General features: G+C 38.9%; 1 pseudogene; it reads left to right on the forward strand.

Annotated features, from left to right (window-relative positions):
* Positions 1 to 21656, forward strand: part of LOC107671097 (ryanodine receptor 2-like) — a 50858-nt pseudogene that overhangs the window by 7576 nt on the left and 21626 nt on the right.

Genomic DNA, 21656 nt, shown 5'->3' on the forward strand with positions numbered 1-21656 from the left:
CTCTTCATTATTAATCATACTTCTTTTTGTGTTGTGGAAGGACTCTTCTGGCTTTTGGTGTCCATATTGGACTCTCTGATGAACATGCAGAGGAGAATGTGAAATATGTCCGCCTTTCAAATAAGTATATAAAAATAAAATTCCTCACTAAGACACCTGAGGTTTAAACTTAACATGAATGCAACAGTGAAAATTTGTTGAGTGTTAAATCAATCCTGATTACATATATATATATATATATGAATGAATGAATGAATGAATGAAGCATTTATATAGTGCTTTATTGTGTATTTGGAGATGTCACATTGGAGATGTCAAGTGACTTCTCATATACCGTGACATATACCATATACAAATGTTATACATTATGCATTATGAAAAATATTATACACTTTTCATCGTTTTTGCCATTTTTATCTATGGAGCTAGAAAAAAAATACTAAAAAGATTTAAATTCGATTTTTTTTATGTGGCAATTAACAAAATTGAAATCGTATTTTATAGTTTTGAATTTGGTAAATTAAAATTTTAAACATGACAGCAAAATGTAATTGTTTTGTAGTGTATTTTATAAATTTGTATTTTTAAGATAAGATTTAAAGTAAGATTTGTTTTTTTGTTCTGATAACTTTTCCCTGCTTGACCTTTGGGCCATTTTATATGATGTGAATTTCTGAATTTTCCCCCAAAAAACTGCTGTTTAAAAATAGAAATCTATTAAAAAATGTGTTAAATGAAAAAACTAAACAAAAACAAAATACTATATAATACAACTGTTGTTGTTTTTTCTTGTTGTGTGGTTATCTTCTTCTCCCTCTTTCAGGTGTGTGGACATTCTGGAACTGTCCGAACAGTGTGATCTCCTGAAGTTCCATGACCACACCCTTCACCTCTACTCTGCCCTTTCAGCTCATGGAAACACACATGTAAGCCACGCCATCTGCAGCCATGTGGACCAATCACAACTCTTGTTCAACTTGCAGTGCTCTAGAATGCCAGGTCACCTGCGGACAAGTTACTACAACCTCCTCATCAACACCCACCTCAGTGCCCATGCCAGGGCCAGGCAGGCCATGACCCACGAATACATTGTGCCCATCAGGGCCGTTTCTAGCCAATTTGACGCCCTAGGCGAAATCCCGAAACGGACCTGGTGCCCATTACGGACACCAAGCAGTCGATTACAGTCTATAAAAACAATTGGAAGGTGCAGAGATTCCCAGGAATTGATCTCAGCACTTCCTTATGGCCCAGAATGTGTTTTGCATCACCTTGCTTCATCAGAGCTTACAAAATAGACGTGATGGATGGAAATGAGGCCTGGGCTTTGTGGAGTAACTTGCGCCAAGACTGCCCAGAGTTCCCACTGGATGTATTAAAGGATGTTGTCATAGCAATGCTGAAGGAGGCAAGGAGCAGTAGGGCAGGGTGTGAGGGATCCTGCAGGGGGAAGCATAGAGCTCCTGCTGGCTCCTCTGCTCAGTTTACTTCACACTCTCCTGCTGATGGGTGTGTATCAGGGGACAGATCTGGAGGCCGTGTTTAGTCTCATCCTGCCATCTAGTTATATGAGAGGAACATGTAAAACAGAATAAATGGATGAAATGGAAGAGAGTGACGGAGAAAGAGAGGAAAAGGAGGGTAGAGATTGGGAGGATAATGTCCCTCAGCAAAGTCTTCTTCAGATGAAGCTTCCAGAAGCTGTCAAATTACAGGTTGGTGCAGTTAATTAAAAGGCATAGTTCACCCCAAAATGAACATTTTGTCATTTATCCACTCATCCCCATGTCATTCAAAACATGTAATTAAACAGTTGTCCCTTGACCCGATTCTTGTATTACAGTATGTCTCCCTATCTCACCATTTTTCTTTTTCATCATCAGGTGTGCCACCTTTTGAAGTACTTGTGTGACTGCCAGGTGCGTCACAGAGTAGAAGCTGTGACGTCGTTCTCAGGTGACTTCGTAGGTCATCTTCAAGACAACCAGCGCTTCCGGTACAATGAAGTTATGGATGCGCTTAACATGTCTGCTGCTCTCACTGCACGCAAAACTAAAGAGTTTCGTTCTCCACCTCAGGAACAGGTTAGAGGTCATAGGTTAACTGGATTGGACTGTATATTTCTGTCATTATTTACTTACCTTCATGTCGTTCCAAACCTGTATGACGGGGGTGTCCAGTTCTGCTTCTTAAGGGGCCAACATCCCCCAGAGTTTAGCTCCAACAAGTTACATATGTTTAGAAAATAGGATGAATTTTCATTTCATGCAGATTGAACTTTCCCTAATGAGTTGTGTCCTTTTTTTCTCTGTCCAGATAAACATGATGTTGAGCTTCCGGGAAGAGTGTCAGGAATGTCCATGCCCAAAGGACGTCCGAGATTTGATGTGGGAATTCCATCAGGATCTAATGAGCCACTGTGGTAGGCAGCCAATTAGGACAACTAATGCCATAACTGTATTGCCATCAACTGGCATCATGACCTCTTATATGCATTTATTCACATCTTTTTTTTTTTTACTTTGTTTAATACAGGAATTGAGATAGACAGCGATTCAGAGAATGAGGATGAGGACAACCAATCAGTCAGGAATCACCTCCAAAGCCTAGTGGATAAAATAATTGATTTAAAGAGGAGAATATCTGGCCTCCCCGAAGAGATTGTGAACAAACCTGGTAGGAAGCACTACCAGTCTCTTTTGTCTCTCTAAAAATTATCTTTTTCATTATTTTGGGATCACATTGTTATGTTATGAACTGTATTAATACAGCATCTTGATTCTATTACTTGTAAAACTGTACAGGTTCTTTCAATTACATACCAGATGAGTGAAGTTAAAACAGACCTCTCTCTTTCTAGTCTCGCTACAGCAGCTGATATCAGAGACCATGCTACACTGGGTCCAGGAGGGGACGATAGAAGACCCAGCTTTGGTGCGTGCTGTTTTCAGCCTGCTGCATCAACAGTATGCTGGGCTGGGAGGCCAGACTCTGTACCACTATACAAAAGGCTTACTGTATCAGCCAGATGTCTGTGGAAGACATTCTTAATCTACAGCACGCATTCGTTCATTGCTCACAGCCAGGATGGGCAAAGAAGAGGAGGAACTCATGATCAGAGAGGACTAGGGTGAGAGATGATGACTGGGTTTGGAATGTAATACTATACAATTACTTATTCTATACTGCACAGTATACAGTGTGTACTACATATTATTTTTTTTAAAAATAGTTAGTGAAACATTATGCAGCGCTAACCATTTCAAACATTACTATGCTTTATTATTATCAGATGACCTCATCAAATAGCATGTGAGTAGCATCAGTCTTGGAAATGAATATGGGTATTTTGCTTTTTTTTAATCAGTTTTGTGTAAAAATGTGCTTATTGTGAATCAAGATAGAGATGTTAAAATTGCAGCTAACTGAAAACCCAAAGAAAAGGAAGATATTTAAGTAAGATCATTTTAATTTAGGTAATATAATGTTAATATGTATTTTAAAAGATAGAAAAAATGGACACGCACTAATGTGTGTAAAAATCACAGTTTCCACAAAAGTAAAAAAAAAAATGTTGAGCACCAAATTATTTCTGAAGGATCATGTGACACTGAAGACTGGAGTAATTCAGCTTTGCAATCATGGGAATAAAATACATCTCGAAATATATTAAAATTGGAATTTTAATGTATTTTATTCTTATATTTTTACTTTACATTTTTTTTTTCCGTAATATTACTGTTTTTACTGTAGAGACCTCTTTCAAAATCATAAAAAATTCTACTGACCACAAACTTGTGAACAGTAGTGTATTTTTAGGATTAAGCACAAATGCATCATAAAGTGATATTTCTAATCAGGCACTGAATAGAGTACCCATAAAACATCTAGAATTACTTATTTTGACACATCCCATCATGCAGTTTTCACTTTTTAAATTATCCAATATTTCTGATGGACTACCATGTCCAAGGCAGTTTTATTCTCAATTTGAGACCTGTGTTTTCTTTTGTGTAGTACTAGTGACATTATGAACAATAACGTTTTCTATCAGCATCCTAATCTGATGAGAGCTCTGGGGATGCACGAGACCATCATGGAAGTAATGGTGAATGTCCTTGGTGCTAGAGAATCTAAGGTAATCATAATAACATCAAGTACTTGCAGTGATTATCAGCTTATGCGTTCATTATGGTTGTAAAATGCCAACTGCATAATCACTCAAATTAGAACATAATCATTGCATTAAGTGCAGTGTTTTGATTTATTCACTCCCGTGAGGTGCTCTGTTAACTCTTATCCTCTGGCCTCATTAAGGAAATCACCTCAGCTACCTGCTGGACAACAGTAATGTTGGACTTGGTATGTTTATACTAATACTGATCTGGTTGAACTCATAAGCAACCATCAACCTGAAAATTTCTAAGGAAGTAGACAAAAGTAAATGTGATTTTTTTTTTCTTTTCTTATCAGTCTTCTCCCTCAATGAGAGGATCGACTCCTCTGGATGTGGCGGCCACTTCTGTCATGGACAACAACGAACTGGCGCTTGCTCTTACAGAAGCGGATCTGGAGAAAGTAAGTCTCACTGACTGATTCTTTTATCATCTACATCCCCTATCATCTATATCATCTACGTGATATTGAACTGTCTGTACCGGTTCTTTGTTTGTACAGGTGGTGCAGTATTTGAGAGGCCTGACTTTTGGTGATATTGAACTGTCTGTACCGGTTCTTTGTTTGTACAGGTGGTGCAGTATTTGAGAGGCTGTGGTTTGCGTAGTTGTGCTCTCCTGGTTTCCAAAGGATACCCAGATATTGGTTGGAATCCTGTGGAGGGAGAACATTACCTGGATTTCCTGCGTTTTGCAGTATTTTGCAATGGTAATGAGCAGCTTTAATCTTGAATCCAGACCTGGTGAAACCTAATTAAACACCTCTGGTTGGTTTCGATTGGTTATTCTCCTCATACAGGTGAGAGTGTTGAGGAGAACGCCTATGTAGTAGTGAGGCTTCTGATTCGCCGACCGGAGTGCTTTGGCCCCGCCCTTCGAGGGGAAGGGGGAAATGGTCTTCTAGCAACCATGGAGGAAGCCATCAGAATTTCCCACCTGCAGGATGGAACCAGTGCAGCCAGTACACACAGTTCCAACCGGACATTGTGAGTGTTGCGATTCGATCTTATCCTGTCTTTGTTTTTCTCATTCTCGCTCATGCCCATGTCTCTTTCTCACCTGCACTTCTAGTGACACGCTTGATGATGAAGATGATGATGTCATCCACACGGGACACGCCATAATGACCTTCTACTCTGCTCTCATTGATCTGTTGGGTCGTTGCGCCCCTGAGATGCATGTAAGTGTTCCAGGAAACCCGCTGGGAAAGCTAGATAAGAGCCTCATAATGTGTTTGAAGGATTGAGTTGGAGAGGGCTTATTGGTTTTATCTACTTTTTAAGGCACTGTCAGTTTTCATTAAAGGTTTGAAAGGTTCTTCAAGGTTTGCTAATGGGTGTCTCTGTTGTGTGTGTAAATGCTCTGCAGCTCATAGAAGCAGGGAAAGGTGAGGCCATCCGAATAGGGGCAATCTTGAGGTCTCTCATCCCCAGAGAGGATCTGGAGGGAATCATCAATATTCCTTTTAGTTTACCAATTGTAAACACAGGTGCGTATGAGTGTGTGCGTAAAATATACATTCATGATGTAAAAATCATTATTTTCCAGACTATTGATTTATCTTTCTAAATGTATTTGATTGTTAACTGAAATCAGTGTAATGAGAGGGTCTGAGCTCAATTTTTAAATAAACAAAGTAAATGTAGTTTGTGGCTGCTGGCAAAGATATGTAGTAGGGTTTTTTAAGTCTAAAAGTGATTAATTGGTGGTTGAAAGTATTTTGTGCTTGTTATACTCCGATGATCTAGTTACACACACAGTGACGCGCAGCAGCACACAAACATTTTTAAATATGAAAAATTACATTCCGCCATGTGAATAGCGAACTTGCCATGGCGCGAGCGCAACTGGCTTTTAAAGGGGATGGGAGATGAGACTCTGATTGGTTTATTGCACGTTACGCCCAAAAAACACCCATTACTCATTAAGAGAATAGGGACAACCCGTTTAGATCATGCGCCCGGGCGCGCTGACTGTTTTCCTGTCGTTAAACTAGCAAAAGTGGATTCGGACACGCCCTGAGTGCACCTGCGCCGTGTGCTTTAGACCATGCGCTTAGATCGTTAAAATAGGGCCCTATATGTAGGAAAAGTTCACCCAAATGTGAATGCCATTTCAAGCTGATATGACCTTTTTATTGACCTTTCCTCTGAAACACAAAAGGAATTTTAGCTGAATCTCTGGTGCCTTTTTCCATTTAATGCAAACAAGTGGGGATGGAGCTCTTGAGCTCCAAAATGTCATAAAACATCATCAAAGCAATTAAACTCATGCACTAAGTCTTTTGAAGTCAAGCAATTGTTTTGTGTGAGGAATAAATCTGAAATTTAAGTAATTTATTTACTGACAATCTTGAGTTTGTGGACCCCCTAATTAAGGATTGAATCCTGCAGTGGATGCCAAAATAAAGGTTAAGGGGGTCCTATTCCAACAGCTCTCTCTGTTCTACATGTTTCAACAGCTCTGTTTGAATGCAACTTAAAAAGAAAATATATTTCAATATATTTCAACCACCCCTAAAACAGGCCATACCATTGATGTGTGGGTCCTGTAGTTGCAAAACTGGAGATATTAGCAAAACACCCAAGTCACATTACCAAAAGCTTGGGGTTAATAAATATTTTTTGAAGGAAGAAATTAATAATTTTATTCAGCAAGCAAGGATACATTAAATTGATCAAAAGTGACAGTAAAAACATTTATAATGTTACAAAAGATTTCTATTTCAAATAAATGCTGTTCTTTTAAACTTTGTGTATATATATTCTCTTTGCAGACGGGGTTAGGTGGAACGGATATGGCATTGGCCCTCAATCGATACATATGTGTGGCTGTGCTGCCATTAAGTAAATATTCCTCTCGGCTGTGTGACTCCTCTTCACTGCGGATTGGGCTGGTGGACAGGCTCCTGCAGGGTGTCTACAGCCTATCTAAAGCTAGTGGACTGACAAAGGCCCAGAAAGACGCCATCCAGGACTGTCTGCTGGCAGTGTGCGGGTGAGGATGTTCGTTTTTGCTTTTTTGGAGAACATAAATTGTGTTTAGTCTTTTAATAGCGGTCTTTTGAAGGAGCATCCACATTTAGTCCAAAGCCTGTGGATACCAGCAGCGTCACTCTGACCTGGGATCAGTATGTAAGCAGCTTCAATGAATTCCATACAATATAAATCAGTCCAACAGGGACCAAAGAGGAGATTACATCATGAACCATTGATTACTGCTTTTATTTAAGTAACTTTTATAGAATAGCTTTTTATCAAAACAATAGAACATATTTTAGAAGTCATTTTAGAAATTGCCTCATATGCTTCCTATATACCGCTAGCCAGTTTTGTACAATAACCGGATTAAAAATAACTGCACTTTCAATCTGGTGTTGAAGGCCATGGCAGAGCGGTTGGCTGAGAATTATCATCACATCTGGGCAGCCAGGGAACTGCAGGAACTGGAGAGTAAAGATGTGTGTTACAGATGGGCCGCTGTGAGAAATGATACAGTGAATTAAATTAGGCTTCCTGCAGCCACCTGCGTATTACAGTGAAACAAAACACTGTGAAATAGGAATACTGGGTGTGTGGTGTGTGGAAGAGGTGTGGATGTACACTGTACAGGTGTATATATACACTACCATTCAAAAATAATTATTTAGTCATTTATCAGACGCTTTTATCCAAAGCGACTTACAAATGAGGACAACAGAAGCAATCAATTGTAGTATTAAAACAACTAAAAACAGATCCAAAACTAAAAGCTAAGACTTTATAAACACTACCTATACACATTTTAAAAATAAAGAGATTAAATAAAAATGACAAATGCATACAACAGAATTTCAAAACTTAATTATTAATACTTATACACAGCAAGGCTGTTAAATTTAATTGACAGTAAAGACATTTATAATGTTACAATGCTGTTCTTTTGATCTTTCTATTCAGCAAATAATCCTAAAACAAATGTACCACAGCTGTTTTCAACATTGACAATAATAAGAAAGGTTTATTGAGCAGCAAATCAGCAATTATTTTTGAAGGATTTGAAGGAACTAGAGTAATGACTGCTGAAAATTCAGCTTTGCCATCACAGGGATAAATTACTTTTTACTCATATTTTTCAATATTTTATAAACTAATAGTGTTGCAGAGTAATCACCAGTGGCACCCTGAAAGTTTTTTAAAATTTGTATTTATTTATTTATTTGCTATAATGACCAGCTGATTGTGCAATCCTGATTATTACAAAAAATAAATAATATAAATTTAATTTAAAAGTATTACAGGTTTTTACAAAATAAATAAATAAATGCACATGAAACATTGCTTTGAGATTCTATAGATTGTGGAGTAATATGGGAGACATGAATCTGTGTGGAAGATTATTTTAAATAAACTAGTTAACAGTCATTATGCACAAATATTTGACCTAGAATGACAAGTCACAGTCAGCTATTGCGGAGAGCTGTGTAATAATATGCACTAATTACTAAGGCAAACTAAGAGCAGGAATTAATAACTGTCACCACTTTAATTAATTATAATGCATTGCTTATATAAAACTATTTTAACAATGGCAAAGCCAAAGCCTGTTAATGCTGATGCTGATTTTGTCCAGGAGGGGGCAGTCACACTCTGCTTGTACCATATGCTCTGAGACAAGAGTCGAGTCAGAGACAAAACTCAAGATGTTCTCAAGTTCTTCCACATCAATGGGTACTCAGTGAGGAGGTGAGGATCCTTTCCTGCTACTGGATACTAGAATGAGTATCATGCCTTTGAAGTGTCCATTTCATTTTAACTGACTGGATTCTCACTGCACAGGAACAGAAAGGGGGCAGATGCTGATTCCCCAGCGACTGCAAGCTGCTTCGCTTACGGCCTGCTCCAGCAAGCCCTCTGTCTCACTGAGCAAGCCCATGAGCAGTTACTAGAGCTGGGTTAGACACACACACATTCCCCTGTTCTTCCACTCCACTTCTCTCCAATTATTTATTTGCACATCTGTCTTTTTATCTAACTGCCCTGTAATTTCAAGGCCTCACTAAACTGAAAGGGGTGTTCAAAGGATAGTTTACACAAAAATGAAAATTGTGTTATTTAATCATCTTCGTGCCTATCCAAATTCGCATGAAAAAAATTGTTTTCACATAGCTCTTTTTATATAATCAAATTGGATGCTTGAAAAACCATTAACAGTAGTCCAAATCTCCTGAAGCCATATAATAGAGTTATGAGAGGGACAAACCAACATCTATAAGTCATTCAATCTAACTAGCATTCATAGAGCCACTGTTGATATTGCCTTCTGGTCGGCGCTACAGAGCACTGACCACCAGAACAGCCAGGCACAAGAACAGTTTTTTTTTCCCCACAGGCTATATTCAGCCTGAACAATTAATCTTTCATAATTATACATTGTCCATCACAACTAACATAGTTATCTGACATATTAATATTAAACTGCACACTTTGTAAATAACATCTGCACACTTATAACATACTGTATCTGTACATTTATCTAAACATTACATTTTTTTCCTATACTTCTATTCCTGTATATAGTACATTATTTAATGTCTGATGTTTTATTTTATTTTTCTTATATTAGTGTTATATTCCATCCCTACTGTGTTATTCCTATGTATGTCTGCACTATCATGTATGTCTGCACTATGTTTGTACTTTCTTCAACACTGGAAGCTCCTGTCGTCAAGTCAAATTCCTTGTGTGTGTAAACATACTTGGTAATAAAGCTCTTCTGATTCTGATTCTGGTATTCAACTATGAACGTTATGTTCAATATGTAGAAGTGGGAATCAGTGATGTAATTGTTAACTAAAACTATTAAAAATTTAAACAACTTACATTACACTTCCATTAAACAACTTGAGTTAGTTGCCTTGGCAAGTGAATAAAAACATTTTTTTTGGGCAAACTATTCCTTAAAATGATCATGATATCAGTTAATTTCAGCTATGTGGTCTCATAATGTCTGAAGCAAGTTAATGCCTTGCATAGAAATCTGCTCATTTAATTTATATGTGTTGTGTTTTGCAGAGGGTGCTCAGGCTCAAGGGCAGATTAACAGGGCTGAGAAAGTTCCCCTTGAGCGACAAATTCATTTATTTATTAAGGTCAGTTATCTTTACTGCAGGTCAGACATTTGGAACAGAACTGAAATCAATGAGTATTCATTACAGCATAGCAGCCAACTGCTATGAATGACAGACATATTTAAATAACTGCCTGATTTGAACTCCAAATAATTATCCAAATGAAATGGATTTTTGGATTATTTTTAAGACACTGCAGATGTGTAGTTTGTATATTGGAATTGTTTATTGTATCTTAAGTGATAACCAAGCGAAAGTCTCAGCTTGCTCAAAGCTTTGCGATAAACATTTACACGTTTTTTTAATTATCACAGTTGTCATGGTAAATTTGTGTAGTTGCAGATAATTATGGCTTTTGTGTTGTTCATACGGACATCTCTGTGGGTCATGTCACTGCTGATCCCATTATTGATTAGACGTCATGTTTTTTTTGCTATCCATCCCTGTTCTGAGACAATATGCTGCATGCCGTTTAAGAGTCTTCCATTCCCACATGAAGATCAATAACAACGTTTAGCAGTTCCCTGACCTCCTCAACTATCAATCTCATTAATGTGCACTAAAAATCTTCAAAACCTAACTAGAAAAATCTGAAGTGAACATTTCTTCAGCTGGTAACTGTTGTTTTATTCTGTTGTTTAGTCTGTATTCAAGCCTCTTTTTCTTTCTGTCCCAGGTTGTATTGCCACTATTAGATCAATACTTCAAAATTCACAATCTCTACTTCCTCTCCACTACAATGTGTTCACTTAGAGATGGCTGCCAGTCCACCAATAAAGAAAAAGAGATGGCCACAAGGTAATTTGTGATGACAGACTGCTATTACATTTGCACGGAATTTGCATGCCAAGCCACTTCCCGTACATACGGGTATATGAGATGGCGGCGTGCATCCACTCATTCATCTATTTTCTTTGGAGCTGATCACTTCGTGAGCGCTTTCTCTCTCATCAAGAGAAGTCATCAAGAAACGAAGAAGCCTTCAGTCTGCAGGTGATTCTCAGCTGCTTTCCAGTCTAAAAGAGCAATTTCCTACAGCTTGCATGGTCGAGAGTGTCTTTCGAATGTCTTTCCAACTGTGTGCTTCTGGGTGCAGTAGTTTCCTTATATCTGATGACGGACACAATCACTGTCTCACGTGTCTGGGCCGCAAGCATGCTGAGATGGCTTTCGTGGATGGTTCATGCCCGCACTATGAGCTCATGTCCATGGCTACTCTGAGGTTGCGGCTCTCGTTCATTATGAGGCTTCCCTTGAGCTCTACCCAGTCTGTTTCCTCTGGTCATAAAGATCTTGGGGCCGCATTGGTTAGGGACACGGGAGACCTGAGGATTACTGTCAAGAATGTTCCACCGGGCCAGCCTCCACAGAAGTCCTGCGCCTCACAGCGCCGTTGAGTTCCTGGATTATGGCGCCGATCCATCCTGCGGCGGACCCAGTGTTTCTTTTGGGGCTCCTCCTATCTGGGGATAGGAGGGGCTATCTATCATCTTCTGATGCTGAAGACTTTGCTGAGCAGCCCCCGGCTTTGGCGGCACACAGCTGGCCCTGGGGTTTACAGAAGTACGCCATCCACATGAGCATAACGGTTAGCAGATCAATGAATGAGAGGGCAGCGTTACCAGAGTTGCCCATTTACCACACCTTGTTACAGCACAGTAGGGCTATTGCAGACAGAAACAATACTGTAAATTATAGTCATCGTCACATGACCAGCATTTTCGTTGCGTCTCGTCTCGTTTTCGTCACGTGATAAAGGTTCGTTGACGACGATATTTAGTCATAATTTTCGTTGACGAAAGCAACACTAGACTGTTCATTGACTGGTGTTCCTCTCGCCCAGAGATGCCTGGTCAGCGTTGTGCTTTCCTTCCTGCAAGAAAAGCTGGAGTGGAGGCTGTCCCCCTCCACTTTGAAAGTGTATATCACTGCCATTGTGGCGCATCACAATTCAGTGGATGGTAGATCCTTGGGAAAGCACAAACTGATCGTCAGGTTCCTGAGAGGTGCGAGGAGATTAAATCCTCCCAGATTGCGCCTCGTTCCCTCTAGGGATCTCTCTGTGGTCCTGACGGGACTGTGGGGAGCCCCCTTTGAGCCACTTGACTCAGTTGAGCTCAAATTCCTGTCATTTAAGACAGTGCTCCTGGTCGCGCTCATATTCATAAAGAGGGTTGAGGACCTGCAGGCATTTTCGATCAACAAATCGTGCCTTGAGTTTGGGCCAGCTGATTCTCACGTTATCTTGTGGCCCCGGCCCTGTTATATGCCCAAAGTTCCTACCACTCCCTTTCAGACCAGGTGGTAAACTTGCAAGCACTGCCCTTGGAGGAGGCAGATCCAGCCCTTGTGTTGCTGTGTCCCGTTTGCGCTTTGTGGTTTACGTGGAATGCACCCAGTGCTCGAGACGTGCTTTATCTTCTTCCAGTAGGTTCCTAATCTGGTGAATCCTGGTCGATTCCTCCAACAACCTGTGGCATTCAGACTTAGTGGAGGAGTCTGTTGCTGAGTCTGTTATTTGGGTTGCATGCCATTAGTCATCCCTTTTACTGGCCTTGGTTTCATACATGAGATTCCCTTGGTAATCCTGTATGTCCTTCCATGGTAAAGTATTCCCAAGACAGTTTTTGTACTGTCAGTTCCTGTTGTGTTCTCCTGATCTGGGGTCATGCCAGTTGTCAGATGGTGCTGTAACCAGTCTCACTGTTCACATTCCTATTTGGATGCGTGTCCGCACCCCAACAGTTGCTGAAATCTAGAATTGTGAGAATGTTAGAACAACTCTTTTTTTCAGCTTCCCTGGTAAGCCTGTGTGTTTGATAAGTGATCTGGCTTATAGGGCATTGAGTAGGTTATGGATTGAGGTGCATCTGTCCTGACACGCTTGCTTGTTAGCACCTGCACCTTCAGTCACACAATTCTGGTTGTGGCGCTTTCCATAGGGACCCCTAACGTCAGTGTCAACGTAACGACAAAAATGTGACTGGCTGATAGCGATTGTCTCAGGTACATATGTAACCCTCGTTCCCTAAAGGAGGGAACGGAGACATTACGTCCCTCAACCGTGAACTGTGCTGAATGCCGGGATGCTTTCTCTGCTCCTCAGCACAAACCTGAATGAGTGAATGCACGGCGCCATCTTATATACCCTTATGCACGGGGAGTGGCTTGGCATGCAAATTCCACTCACCAATTGTCATTGGCTGTTTCTTGTAATGCTCAGAGGTGATTTGGGCTCCCAAGTGAGACCCCTAACGTCAGTGTCTCCGTTCCCTCCTTCAGGGAACGAGGGTTACATACGCATCAGAGACGTTTTTTATTTACATTGAACTTCAAGGATTCAAGAATGTTTGCAAAAACTATAGAAGAAAATATATATTTTTTAAATCTTTGATTTATGTTTTTCTTTCAGTGGATGAAGTGCACTCCTGTTGCTACAGGATCCTCAGCTGTTTATACATTCTTGGCACCTGCAGTGGTACATTCATTGAGAGGTAACACTCTGTCACTTAAGGATTATTTCACTCCAAAATGAAAATTCTGGCAGTATTTGCTGTCATGTTGTTCCAAACCCATGCTGTTATTTTTTCATTGGAACAAAAAGAAATGTTGAAGTGAATGCAACTTTTTTTTTGTATTATTCCATCAATTCCAAAAAGAACCAAAAACTCATAAAATCACCTTAAAAGTAGTCTATAATTTTGCACTATATATCAAGTCTTCTGAAGTCATATGATGGCTATTTACACTACTGAAGCTTGAGGGTCTGTAAGACATTTTAAAATGTTATCTTATGCTTACTAAGCCTGGAATTATTTCATAGAAAAAAATTTAAAACAGTAATGTTGTGAAATATTTAATAACAATATTAAATACCTGCATTCTAGTTTATTTTATTATGTATTTAATACATAATTTTAAAAAGTAATTTATTACTGTGATGGAAAAGCTAATTTTTCATCAGCCATTACTTCAGTCTTCAGTGTCACATGACCTTTCAGAAATCATTCTAATATGCTGATTTGGTGCACAATAAACATTTCTTCTCATTAACAATTTATGGTGCTTTAATAATATTTTTGTTGTCCGTTTTGTGGCTTTTCTGACATGGTCACTATCAGCTGTATTGAAAATAAATGTGTAAATAATCTACTAAAATCCTGTTGAGTTCTATGAAAAAAAAAACAGCATACAGGTTTGGACAGACATGATGACAAGGAAATTTATTTATGCTGTCCAAATTATGTTACTTTGGGTGTTTGGCTCTTATTATTTTACTCTGATTATTTATTGTTGTTATTATTTATTGTTCAGTTTGTCCTTTTGAAACTTGTGCAACTTGTAACCTTGTTATGGTTCATCTGTCGATCAGCCTTTATCTTTGTTTTGATAGGCAGAGGCTTGGGGGAGTGTCTAGCTGCTTTATCTGCAGCCTTTCCTATGTGTTTCTTGGAGCTGACCGACCTTCATTCCCTCGCCGACACTATGAGTAATGAAGAGAGTGAAGGTAAAGGCAAGAAAAGTTCAATAGAATGCAAAAACGTGAACACACTCACGTTGCCGCATGCTATTTTTCATCATGGATTTTGGTGTGGTCTTTTTAGCTGGAAGATCCTGTAGGCTCCTCCCCAGTATGCAGGAGGCTTTCTCAGAGGTCAAAGAGCTCGCAGAGGCAGGACCAGCGGCCCTTTTGACAAAGGTTACTGAGGTGACGCTTCCTCTGCTGTGTAGATATGTCTCTCGATGGGGGGAGGCTGATAACCAAGCATCCCAGGAGGGCTATTCTTCCTCTGTCACACCCCAGCATGCAAATGCCCTACTGGGTCACATCCTCTCCATCATCCACGCCCACCTGGGGACTGCAGACAGTGCTTGGATGAAACGTCTCGCAGGTGAGTTGGTCCCTCTAGAGAAGTGAATTACTAGATTATGGAGATTTTAATGTGTCATTGAAGCATCTATTTTAGAAGAAAACTAAAAGAAGTGCTGTACAAACTTTGTGATTGTAACAAATGCCAAATTACATTGAAACGTACAAATATAACCACAAATGCCATTTGATGGAAAAGTTAAGGAAGAGGGCGGAGTCAGTGCTCTTTGAGAAGGAGCATTTTAAGACAGAGGGGCGTGGCCATGTCTCAGAGCAGGAGTTAGAGATCCAAGAAAGGGTTGGTTCAAGATATCTACGCATTTTACCCTTTACTCATTCCATTTATAGACATCCACAGGTAAGAAACAGTGCAGTATTCAACCTGTTTTCAGTTTAAAATTCACCATTGGTTAATCTACTTAATGTTCGTATCATCAGAATGAGTTGGCTGAGAGAGGTGGACACAGATGCTGAGAAGCTTTTCTCCCTTGTAGCTGAAGTCTTCATTTTTTGGGCTAAATCTCATGTGAGCAACTCTCAGTCATATTTATGATACTTATGATGATTTAATATCCAATATTTACCTTTTAGAGGGGTCATTTAATGCAAAATGTATTTTTCATCTATATAAGTAAAGGAGTTTATCTGAAAATATCCTGAAAAATTAGCATCTTTTGAAGCTAAAATATACGAAACCCACACATAACATGTAAAAGAAAAAATAGATATTGTGGTCACGGATTGGAAATTTGTTCTTACAATTGATTAAATCATAGCCACTTTTTAATAATTAATTCCCTTGTTTTAGTGCAATTGTGGCCACATTGTACTCATGTGTTCCCTTGTTACAAATTAACTAAATTGAAATGAGAAAACAAATTAGTACAACATGGCCGTGATTTAACTAAAACGAGTAAACAAATTAATAGAAGTTTGCCATGAATGAATAAATACTTTGAATGAATTTGTGGCCACAATATGTATTTTTTCTTGTCATGTGCAGAGATCCAAAATATATTCATTCCAAAATATTAGATTTTCTGCCATTAGAAATCCATCGCACAGCACATGGTCACCCACATTTACATGTCAATGATGCCTATTTGAACACTAAATTCAAATAATGTAATAAGAAAAAAGGATATTATCATTCTTTGTCTGTCTCAGGGAAAAGAAATCAAATGATAAAAAAAGATGTTACTTTTTTTTGAAAGTACACACAAATTGTGCATGTCCCCTTTGTATCATCTGTCTCTAAAAATTTACATTATTATTTTTATGGTTAATATTTATATATATATATAAGTTAGTTTTAAGGTTAAAAATGTAAATTTATAGACATACATTTCTACTCTTTGTGCATTCATTACATTTAAAAAAAAAAGTATCTTTTACACACTTGTTTGTTTTTCTTTAGAATTTCAAATGGGAAGAACCGAACTTTGTTGTTCAAAATGAAATCAACAACATGACATTCCTGGTGAACAGCAGCAAAAGCAGGATGGATAAGGTCTCTTCATTTCACTAATACTGTATTACTTGTTTTGAACACATTCAGTTTTCCCTTCATTTACTCTGCAAATGACCGTGTAATACATTTTGCTTTCTAGTTCCTCTCAATTCTGACCAAGTTTGTTTTGTCCTAATTTTTTTTACACTGTTCTTTAAAAATAAATTCATCTTTGGCCTGTAAACTCAGAGGCCTGCAGGGACTTTAATAAACGCCCAAGTCATTGTTCAACCCAAATATGCTGTTCAGTAATATTGAATGAAACTAAATTGTATGATTTTCCATTAGGGAGGGGTGTGCAGCCAGGAGAGGAGAAAGGTGAAGAGGAAGGGTGATTGTTACTCCACACACACCTTTCTCATTGTGGTGGCACCAAAAAAACTCCTCTCGGTTGCCATGAATGGGTGTCGCCATGGTGATCAGGGCCTGGTCACTCATGCCAAAAGCCGTTTCTCTCAGGTACGTCTGTTCATACTGATCAATAATGACAGTGTTTGCAAAATCAATCCATTCCTCATCTTGAAAATATTGTAATTATTTTTCCTGACACCTGAAACATTCATCTGCTTCTAGAGGGACACAGAGGATGAGGTCAGAGCGTACATTCGCAACAACCTGCAACAGGTGAGCCAGAAGACAACTTGTGAAAGAGCCGATAAAGTCCTGTGAAAATGCTATTTGAGCGTCCTCACCTCACTTTTCTTTTTTTCTTTTTGCCAGGATCTATGTGAAAACTCAATTGATCCCCTCAGTGTTGAGAGGATTTTAAGCATCGCTCGTGTTCTTTTCCATCTGGATCAGGTTAGACTGCCAATGAATTGCTGCAAATGATAATTAATGGCACATATTGTGTATGTCCATATCTGAATGGATGTGGACTATTAAATAAAAATTTTAAGGTCATGCCACTAATACATTCAAACATGAACCAGTGCAGTTTGGTGGAGATTTTTGCCCATTTCTGGTGTTTGTATGGTTCTTTACTAGTAAATGTTTGACATAGTTGTGTTTCTGTCAGGTGGAGTGCCCTCAGAAGACGAAGAGGGCAGTGTGGCATAAGATGTTGTCTAAGCAGAGGAAACGGGCTGTAGTTGCTTTTTTGAGAATGGTTCCTTTGCAGCAAACTTGGGGAGATTGTACAAAGAGAGTTATGACAAGTCCATTTACTCTCCATATTGCATTATGAATTACCCAAGTTATAAAAGCTGAAGGCAGCAGAAATACTTGAGAATTGCAATGCTGTTGAACTAATTCAGATAAAGAGAACATTCTGTCATCTTCCTTATGTTTAATTTGACTGAAACCAACATTAATTCGTTTTTAACATGAGATTTATATTTTTCTGTAGGCACAGAGGGGTGAACCTTTTCCTGCAGGGTTATGAGAGAGTCTGGCTGAAGGCAGAGCATTGCTGCGTCTCAATGTGCCTACTTATACTACGCCCTTAAAGTATGTACTCTTTTGGTGAAGAAAAAGTGTGTATTTTTGAGTGTGTAGTAGAAGAGTAGGCAAGCTTTGGGACATACTATCAAGTCACACAACTGCGTCTTTAAAGGACCGTTCTGTTGCACCTGTTACACGCACCCTGTCACTGTAAACTGGCCTGTCAATCATCTTGTCACAGTTAACATCTTCCACATTTAATTTAATTTAACTTCCTACTGTACTGGAGAGAAAAGAAGTAGCATGTTGATCTGCCAGTCGCGGGTCTTTCATGCTGAGAACTCTGCTCATATTTTCTGCATAATGATGCATTTAAAAGTTAACGACCAAATGGATGTTTATAAAAGTTCAAATTGCTGTTGCAGATAAAATATAACACGGATAACAATAAATAAATATTTTTTACCAGGTTAAATGTTGATTATTAGTAACTCAAACCCCTTTTTGTAAACCTATACCTAACCGCTGGTCACGTGGATCCGCCACATTTGTAGTTTTTCTAACGCCTTTTATTCGTGTTGATTCGTAGTTCTGGACCGAATCCTTCGCCAAAGCACAATGGATTGTGGGCAATTTTAGCCATTAGAGTGTGCACGGATCCACACTTCAAAAATCGACCTGAAATAGTACACCATCCAGGGACTTTTGGCATACTCTTTTCAACATACTATGCTTTGGGACACACTTATTCTAATCTCACATACTATTTAGGATGGATAGTATGAACATTGAGACGCAGGGCATGACTCACCTGAGGACATACACATTAAGGATTTGGCTGTGAGTGTTTCTGATTGGCTGTGTTCCCCAGTTGAGCTGCTTAATCGTGACATATTTGTAGCCCAACCAGGAAGGCTAATTCACCACAGGTTCCCTTGGGAGTTTTTGTAATGGGTTTTTTGAATCACGGTTTTTAATTTATGAGTACCACAATGATTATGTAAGTTAAGTTTATGTACTCAAAAAATCCACAGAAATATTAAGCAGCACGATTGTTTTCAACATTGAAAATAATAAATGTTTATTGAGCTCCAAATCAGCATTTTAGAGTGATTTCTGAAGGATCGTGTTACACTGAAAATTGGAATATAAGACAAATTCTGCTTTGCCATCACAGGCATACTGTATATTACATTTGAAAATATATTAAAATAGAAAAGTGTTATATTAAATTGTAATAATATTTAACAAAATATTAACTTTTGAACAGTAGTGTAACTGTGTAATTTATGTTGTAGAACAAAATGGGACAGTCTCGTCTAGTAATGTGAACCACAAATTGTAAGAATCCATAGAAAATTCCAAATAGAACCCATGAGCTTTTTTGATTTTATAGTAATAGGAATACTTTTATCCCCATCAGAAAGCAGCTCATGTAGAGATCCTGAAGGAGGGAGCAGAGCAGGGAAACAACACTGATCCACTCCATCAGCTTATCAATCTCTTCAGTCAAAGTGCCTTGACTGAGAGGAGGTTTGTATGTGTGTGTTTGAGTGTGAATGATTCATGCATTTGTTTGTGTTTGCATGTAGATCAAGGCTAACCAAAACCACTTTAAACATTAATTTAGCAAGTATTTCAGCTCCTTTTGAAAACCTAGGAAGATGTCTACATTGGAAGCAACCTGACCAACTTGTCTCATATAAGGCCCATAAGATATTTGGCTAGCATGGTTGATTGCAAATTAACATGTTGTTACGCTATATCAGGAAAAATATTATGTAGCACACACAAATATTGAAGAAATTAGGACAGTTTTCTATCAATATATTTTACTCTGTACTAAAAAGTATATTTATATTTCAACGTTTCTCATTGCATTCTGAGATGAACATAGAAGGAGATGCTATATGTAAAATGTAAAATAAATATTTAATGCTGGCTTAAATTTTGGTCTTTCCATTGGGTCCCAATGCCTGAAAATGATAAAATTGTAAAACACATCGAAACCCACCTGGTTCACTCTTTTCACTTGTATGTATCTACAATAAACTTGAGAAGGATGACCTGTACATGTGCTATGCTGACATAATGGCCAAGGTATGATGCACTGCTGGGACTTTCTGAGCAAGTTTTTTCCTTTTTGCTGCAAAACACATTCAAAATTCAAGCTAAACTGTAGCTCTGCATTGCAGAGTTGCCAAAGTGAGGAAGACCAGGATGAAGATGGCCTGAAATCATTTGAGATGAGCAATGGAAATGAAGGGAATTGGAGTTGTTTTCTGTTAAGGCTGAGGATGCTGACACAGTTATGTATTGTGGGTTCATTGATTACGTAGTCAGTGATTGGCTTCAGGAATAATAGACTGAGAAACAGTTGGTATGTTTTATTTCTTAGTGAATTGATTGAGTAACTAATTAAGTGTCTTAGGAAAAAGAGATGGAAAAGCAGAGGCTGCTGTATCAGCAGGCCCGACTTCATGAATGCAGAGCTGCTGAGATGGTCTTGCAGAATCTCAGCGCCAGCAGAGGTATCAGTCAAAACACATCCTGTTCCTTTATCTTCTCCCTAAGACAGGGATTTTCATACTGGTGTCTGGGGACCCAAGGGGGTCCATGGAAAAAATGGAGGAAAAATTACCCCATGAATTTACTCACCCGCAAGCCATCCTAGTTGTATATGATTTTCTTCTTTAAATGAATATGGTGCTGAAATCGCGTTTGGTCTCATACTGTATCGCGTACCTTGTCAGTGTCGTGCGCTTTGCTTGGCCATTTGTTGTGATAAACAGGAAAGTGTGTTCAAGCGCCAGCAAAACCGTGTAAAGAAATACTTTTTGTGAGAAGCAGTCAATCAGCAGAAGTTAAAAGCAGCTTGTAAGTGTATTTATTTCTTGTCTCAGTGTTTAGCGCAGTTGTCTTTGCTAGGAAAGGCTTGTTTTGTTTACTGTGGAGACGTGCTGAAATCGCGTTTGGTCTCGTACTGTATCGCGTACCTTGTCAGTGTCGTGCGCTTTGCTTGGCCATTTGTTGTGATAAACAGGAAAGTGTGTCCAGCTGAATTCAATTTGAGTTTTGTTAAACGAATAAAAAAGAAGCTTAGTTTACCGCGGCTGCGGTCGTGTGAAGACTGAAGAGTGTAAAGACCATCAGCTCTACCGTGCGACTCCACCGGGCAGGGACACCAGCAAAGGATAAGTATCGCTTTTTAGTTCTCCTCTTTCCTACTACTTGTTTCACTTCTGTTTCAGTTTTTTATAACCATTTCTTACTATGTGTCAGTAAGTTGTTGTTATTTTAGCATGTGTGTTCCACAGTTATTGTCAAGTGTTCATGAGATGGATGGCCTGAGGGAAGAAACTGTTCCTGTGTCTGGCCGTTCTGGTGCTCAGAGCTCTGTAGCGTCGACCAGATGGCAACAGTTCAAAGAGGGAGTGTGCTGGATGTGAGGGGTCCATAGTGATTCAATATTTAGTCCAATAGAAGTCCAATAAACTGCGTCCGTCCATCATACAAAAGCGCCCCACACGGCTCTGGGGCGTTAATAAAGGCCTCCTCGAGCGAATCGATGCATTTTTGTAAGAAAAATATCCATATTTTATTCTATAT

This window comes from Sinocyclocheilus anshuiensis, unplaced genomic scaffold (assembly GCF_001515605.1).
Source record: "Sinocyclocheilus anshuiensis isolate Anshui unplaced genomic scaffold, SAMN03320099.WGS_v1.1 scaffold861, whole genome shotgun sequence".
Lineage (NCBI taxonomy): Eukaryota > Metazoa > Chordata > Actinopteri > Cypriniformes > Cyprinidae > Sinocyclocheilus > Sinocyclocheilus anshuiensis.